The sequence below is a fragment of the Pelodiscus sinensis genome, chromosome 2, assembly GCF_049634645.1.
Source record: "Pelodiscus sinensis isolate JC-2024 chromosome 2, ASM4963464v1, whole genome shotgun sequence".
In the NCBI taxonomy this organism is placed as follows: Eukaryota; Metazoa; Chordata; order Testudines; family Trionychidae; genus Pelodiscus; species Pelodiscus sinensis.
Genome location: NC_134712.1, coordinates 252,587,888 through 252,594,575, shown reverse-complemented (window position 1 = coordinate 252,594,575; position 6,688 = coordinate 252,587,888). Strand labels below are relative to the sequence as shown.

The following is a 6,688-nucleotide window of genomic DNA, read 5'->3' as shown; positions in this document are numbered from 1 at the left end:
ACATTTAGTTTTTTCCCCAGGCAGCTCCAATAATCCTCTCTAGTACGGAGAAAACTTAAAGAACAACAAATAGTCCTGCAGCACCTTAGGGACTAACAAAAATGTAGATGGGATCATGAGCTTTTGTGGGCATAACCCACTTCTTCCAATGTTCAAAAGCCGCTCAGGAAAGCTCATGATCCCATCTACACTTTTTGTTAGTCTCTAAGGTGCTGCAGGACTATTAGTTGTTTTTTTACGTTTTTTCAGTTGCAGACTAACCGGCTACCCCTCTGAGTCTAGCAAGGAGGCTGTTTCCACGCTCTCGCATTTGCAGTCCAGTAGCTGGAGCTTGAATTTTGTAGCTCTTACACAATAAATAGGGAGAAGACTACAATTCCCATAGTACTTCCACATACTGGTACTACAGTGACATCACACATGACATGGCTCGGAATGGTTGTATAGCAAGAGGAACCAAAATGTAAGCTTGTTTCTTTTACTCCTGCCCTAGGGCCTGGGGCGGGCGGAGGTCCTTGTTCAGATCAGGGTTTGCCTTCGCCGCAGCAGCTGCATTTAAAGGGCTGGGGGAGAAATGTTGGAAGGGGCTGTGGGGCGAGAGTGGCAGCTAAGTGCAGGTTCCTCGCAGTGTGATGGTTGTAGGTGCAGATTAGCGATTCCTCCAGGGCAAGCCTTGAGAGTTTAATGCTAACGCGGCTGCTAGTTTATCTTTTGGATTCATAGTAGGGGCCCGTTCGCTGCGCCCAGACCAGACCCTGTTTGCTTTCCTCCTCAGTTTGTGTATCGTGCTGCTTCAGTGGGTGGAGGAGGGACGCTGGCCATAGCCTGGCAACAGTTTCTATATGCAAGTGGTAACTAGAGTGTGTGGGGTGCGTTTGTCCCATGGCAGCGGGGTTTGGAGCTGGACGAAGTGCAGCAAAGTACAGACTACGCCACCGGGCTGCATGGTACCGGAATCAGCTGGTGCTGCAGTGCTAGAGTGCGTAGGGTGGTTCTTTTTTTAAAAGCTCAGCTCTCTTTTGCTTCCCTGTGGCTTGTGTGGCTGCGGGGAACACACAGGGGACGGCTGGTTTGTGCAGGTTTGTTTTGGTGGAAGTTAATTATCGCACCTGGAATTCAGATCTTAGTGCTTTGTCTGAGTTAGGAGAGATGTTTGGAGACTGTATGCATATTGCTGTGGTAGTGAATGGGAAATACAGTCTAACAAAGCAATTTTCGCATAGTAGTATTTTCTAAAGCAGCTAGATTGGTGTTGTGCTTGGAAGAAGCGGTGCTAACTTACTTGTCTAGTTGTGCCCGACTTTTATAAATCACCCCTGAAATTGCTGTTCTAAATGCTCATGATCAAAGCCACTCCAAACCAGAATTGTATGTTGTTGGTGGCTTAAAAGGAGCCTTCTAGAGGAAAAGACCAAGGAAGATCAACTAGGAATCACCACCATCTATCCCCCTCTGCACTGACTCTGATGAGCAATATAATAACTTTTCAGACTGAACATTTTTCCTCTAATTTCTATATTTGATGGCTTATATTTCTTGTTAAATATGACAGCACAGTGTTTACCTCGATCTGTGATTTTTGAGACATTTGTATGGGTTTTCCTTGCTGTAGGAATTTCAGAAATTGCCAAGAGATGGGACGAGGGAAGCACTTTCTTAATCACAGCAGTCTAATGTAAATAAGAAATAAATCCCTGTATGACTGTAATAATGAGCTGCCCAGTACATTTAAATCTTGGTATAGGTGTGGGGGGATGGGAGGGAAGAGTTCTCTTACTTGATAACCAACATTGGCTTGTTGCATTCAACTCCTTTTTACACGTTCGGTGGCAGCCAATTTCGGAATGTGTTGTGTGTATTTTTATAAGTATCTATCAGTCTAAAAGCAAGAATACATTTTGAAGAACAAAAAATACAAACTTTCTCTGTTGTGCAGTGTGGAATTTGACCAGGTATAAATAGTGCCCAAATCTTTTTTTTTTTTAATTAAATAAAACTTTGGAACTATATTTAATAACTTCACATTCACATTTGTTTTTTAAATGGCTGGTTCATTGATGCTGCACTGTGTCCCTTTTAAAAATATTTTTGAAAGGGTTATCTTATGGTCTGGAGAATGTGATTTATAAAAATATTGAAACCTACTTAAACTGAGTTTGTTTTTTTGGCGTTTTAGTGAGTCAGGCTTGAGAGGTTTTATCAGACTTGTGTTTAATTGTCCTTTCTTCTGCTCTACCAGAAGATAATGGATTGTGACAGAGAAACAAATTCCAAAGTGAAGACAAGTGTAATTAGCTAGTATCAAGGTTCATTACCTCTCAGTAGAACCTATAATGAATGACTATTATTAAATCCTTTATTAATGGTTTGACCACTAAGGAATCTTATGAGTTTTATAGTTTGCCTGTTGATGGGTCCAAGAAAAGTTGTCTGTCCGTCCCCCCCCTCTCCCCAATGAAATGTTCTTGAATAGACACCTAATTTGTGTCAGAGCCTTTTGGAAAACAATTTTTTAAATTGAATTTTGCAAACTATTTTAATACTTGATGACTTTATATGAATACTTCAAGAAGAGTTTTTGAAAATAAGGAATAATTGCTATGTTTTAATAATTAGAGAGGCAAACTATGAAGTCTTGAATCATAATAAAATAATCTTTGTCATTAAGATTGTTCTGCACTTTGGGCCTCTTTTAATATTATAGGATTGAACCTCTCCAGTCCAGCACTTTCTAGTCCAGCAATATCTGTTGTCTGGCATGATGTTAGTTAGCTGGATGTCTGCTTATCATGGGTGTGGCCAAGGTTCACACGGTCTCATAAAGTTTATTTATAGCCCCCAGTCCTGGCTCTCAGTGTTCTGTGCTGGTATTTAGCTCTAATTTACCCCTAAATGTCTTCTCAGAGCCCCGTCTGCAGTGGAAGTGTTGGTAATGTTGCTAGGCAATACTGGCCTCCCGTGGTCCAGCAAATTCTCCGCTTCGGCACCGGTCAGGTCCCAGGGGTGCTGGACTAGAAAGGTTCCACCTGTATTATGAAGTAATTAGAAGATTTACTTGGCGTTGCTCAGGCCCTTAACTCAATTAATTTTTGTGGGTTTTTTTTGGAAAACAAAATGAAAAATGCCCCTTCTTCATTTAAATAATTGTTCTGGGGTGGGACTAGAGATGAGGGGTTCACTGCACTGGGAAAAGAGGCTGCCCCAGCCCGCTCTCACTTCAGCAGCTTGGTACTGAGTGAGAAGCACCTCTCTATGGCCACTGCAGCTCCAGCAGGCACAACCAGGGGCAGGAGCAGACTGGCAATCAAAATAGGCCTGGGAACAGCCTTCCCCATGACGTCACCCCTGCATGCCCTTCAAGCCACGCCCCCTTTCCCTACGTCACGTCCGGCACGCAGCACAAGTGGCAGGTGAGGCGCCATGCGCCGCATACAGCACGGACACAGAGCTGCTCAGAGTGCGGGGCAATGGTGGCCCGTCACGGGTGGATACAACAGCCCACCAGGAAATTCCCGGTATCCCGCCAGGCCAGTCCGCCCCTGACCAGGGGAGGGGTGCACGTCCCCCAGCTAGTCTGCGTCCAGGTTCGTCCACTCCCTGAACTCCCCAGCCAGAGTGATCAATGTATCAAACCGCGCAATTTGGCCTTGCTTCATGACACAGGAGAGCAGCCAACAATGGTCCTGTACAAATTGGGCGGAGGGGACCTTCAGCCTCTGCTACCCCTCCCCTAAAGGGAGTGTCAGGGGTGGGAGGCTTGAGGCTGGAGAAGTCCCGGATGGGGGGAGTGCGTCCTCAGCCAACTCCTTTCATCTACCTGGTGATTCTGTCTCTTTTCTGTATGGTTTTCAGAGACACAATCCCATTGTCCTGGCACAACCAAACCCTGGCCTTGCTGCATATCAAAGAGGAAGCTGCATATCAAATTCGGTTGTCCTAGTTTTCACCATTTAGGAGGACTTCTTGAACAGACAGACCGACACAAACTCTCAGATATATAGTAGATTTATAACTGATGATACCAAGACTGGCTTCCAAAACTAGAAAGCCATGACAAGATCCTCCAATGCTTTGCACCTAGAGCAGCTCTTTATATCAACCGTATTTCTGTGTATAGAAGCTTTGTGACATCAGGTGACGGGTGTAATTTGTAGATTGAGTCTTTTTCTTTAAGGTACTATGGGAGTATGTCTGATTCCAAAAGACTGTAAGAAGTTGTCGTAGAAACTAGGGATATGCTAGTGCAGTGTTCCTCAACCAGTCGTATGAGTACCCTTAGGGGTACTCAGCAGACGTCTGGGTACGTCAACATAACTGAAATTTGCAGAAAACTGAGTGTTTGTTTTAAGTTTTCAGCGTTTTATTATTTTTGTACTTTTTACATCCAAAAATTTTATCGCGTGTCCGGCTACGATTAAGTTGGTAAACAAATGTGTTGCAATGATAGAAAAAAAATTGTCCAAAAACTGTAGGTATTGGGGGTACTTATCATTTTTTTTTTTTTGAAAAGGGGGTACTTTATAAAAAAAAAGTTCAGAAACACTGTGCTAGTGTATTCGTTTAAACGGTTAACCGATGAGTCTGAGTTCATTCATGTAACCATGAGGGTTACCCGCAAGCTCCTTTCCTTCCCCCCCCCCCACTGCCTATATATCAGAGGTAGCGGAGGGGGAGGCGGAGCCAGTTTCTCATGAGCACTGGCTTCCCACCTGGCCCCCTGCACTACCTTGGGCGGGGTGCTGATGGATCCTTCCCTTACTAGACCCCCCCCCCCCCCCATACTGACTGAAGAAGCAGAAGGAATCTTGATGTTGTTACATTTTTTTCCATACAGGAGTCAGATGGGGATGAACAAGGGTTGGTGGAGCATTCACATTTCTCAAACCCTGACATAGGGCTGGAAAGCTCCTGTTACTAGCAGCGGTGTCCATTCCCCCGTCCTTTTATATAGAGGTCGATAAAATCATGAGTGGTGTGGAGTGGGCTGATAAAGAAAAGTTATTTATTAGTTCCCATAATAGAAGAACTAGAGGACACCAAATGAAATAAATGGGGAGCAGGTTTAAAACTAATAAAAGAAAGTTCTTCTTCACACAGCTTGTAGTCAACCTGTGGAACTCCTTGCCAGAGGAGGCTGTGAAGGCTAGGACTATAATAGAGTTTAAAGAGAAGCTAGATAATTTCATGGAGGTTAGGTCCATAAAAGGCTATTAGCCAGGGGATAAAATGGTGTCCTTGGCCTCTGACAGACAGAGGCTGGAGAGGGATGGCAGGAGACAAATCGCTTGATCATTGTCTTCGGTCTACCCTCTCTGGGGCACCTGGTGCTGGCCACTGTCGGCAGACAGGATACTGGGCTAGATGGACCTTTGGTCTGACCCAGTACGGCCGTTCTTATGTTCTTCTGTTGGGACCAGAAGAGGCACTTAGTTGTAGGGCAGAAGGAGGTGGCCCCCACCCTCTCCATGTGACTGGGGAGCAGATGTAGTTGGGCAGGGGGCAAAAGAAGGAGGTTTGTGCGGTCTTTCCTGACATGACTAAATCCAAGATTTAGGGACTTTGCTCCGATGTTGCTGCTACTGAAGAAGTGTGGATCGGGGTGGGAGAGCTCTTTCTAAACAATAGCAAACGAAGAAAAAAAAATAATTCAGGGATACTATTGAAGGTGCTTTTTTAGAAACACCCGTTTTAAAAAAATCTAGTCAAACAAAATGCAAACTGTCATTTTCCCCCCTTCATCTGAAGCAGCTGTCAAAACTCTAATGGAAGCACTGTCTCTATTGAAGGTATTCCAAAATGCATTTCAAACAGTGAATTATTTACTACTGGTGCACTGAGTGTGCATGCATATCCGCTATTAAATGCTCAGTAAAAGTGCACAGAAAGCCATGGTCAATGAAAATCCATTTTACTGAGAGAAGTCTGTTGGCTAAGACACAAAGGGGGTTCCATAATCTTCAAACAGCTGCCATAGGCTGACTTAGATACCTCTCTATATATGTGGTGTCACAGAGCTTCAGTACAGATTTAAATATCACCCAGTGCTTTGAAATGCTACCGGCTTGTGTCCTGTTCTTGGACATAACCTACTTGCCATAAACTACCTGCCCCTTCCCGTCTTCTGACTGTATAACTGGGCAGATCCTTTGTTATTTCTTTTGTATTCCTGTGAAATATCCAGGATAGTACAATATGATGGATATACTGTAGGGATATATTAAATGGACTGTTGGTCTTTTTCTGGTAAGCCTGTTTCTACTTATATGTGTTAATAGCTGATCCTGTATATTTTATTTAACTGGTCAATAAGGCCTTATCTTCACTGTAGGGTAAACAATGGTGGGATAGCTAACCAGTGGTCACCTAACACACGAGAGTGCACCCACAACTATTGTGCCATCTCTACTTGTGTTTTCACTTGCACTTTATCTGGCTGAGATGAGCAGTACGGCTATCTGGGAGCATATTTATTAGCACCCCAACTTACTAGTTGGCTCTGTGTTTGCATTTACAGGGTGTTATGGGACAACTTGCCTGCTCACTGTGGGAGGCAGTTTAATGGACAGAATGTTTCAGTAAAGTCTTTGTTTTGAGTAGGGATGTTGGAAATTGTTTAATTTAATAATCGTATAACTGCAGCAATTCCTAGTGGTTACACAATTATTTGATGACCCCGGGACCAAGGCTG

The 6,688-nt window shown here is 43.9% G+C and overlaps 1 protein-coding gene across 5 annotated transcripts in view; it reads left to right on the top strand.

The window, feature by feature from the left end:
- Nucleotides 1–275: 275 nt before the first annotated feature.
- The window catches only part of LOC102454842 (meiosis-specific coiled-coil domain-containing protein MEIOC-like), a 29,386-nt gene continuing 22,973 nt past the window's right edge, over nucleotides 276–6,688 (top strand). The window contains exon 1 of one of the 5 annotated variants that reach the window (XM_075922940.1): nucleotides 276–463. The gene's annotated coding sequence lies outside the window, so the exon portion shown is untranslated. The other 4 variants (XM_075922942.1, XM_075922943.1, XM_075922941.1 and 1 more) reach the window with 4 other exon arrangements.